Source organism: Phaethon lepturus, unplaced genomic scaffold (assembly GCF_000687285.1).
Source record: "Phaethon lepturus isolate BGI_N335 unplaced genomic scaffold, ASM68728v1 scaffold49013, whole genome shotgun sequence".
NCBI classification, from domain to species: Eukaryota; Metazoa; Chordata; class Aves; order Phaethontiformes; family Phaethontidae; genus Phaethon; species Phaethon lepturus.
The window spans coordinates 1-257 of NW_010532147.1; positions in this window are offsets into that span (position 1 = coordinate 1).

Consider the following 257-nt stretch of genomic DNA (forward strand, 5'->3'; position numbering starts at 1 on the left):
GTTAACGTGGGTCCTGCGCCCTCGCTGCCTCTCGCTCAGTAAGAGTGGGTTTACTAATTTTTGCTAATTTAATTTTACTAAATTTTGGTAATTCGGTAATTTACTAATACACGTCGGCACTGCCAGCACCCTGTCCAGACGCACTCCCGCTCTTCATCAACCAGGCGGCTGCAGCGGGTTTGGGAACGCGGGACGATTTCATATTCGGGGCGTTTTGGGGTGTTTTGGAGTCACTAGATGTCACTCTCGGCTCGTGG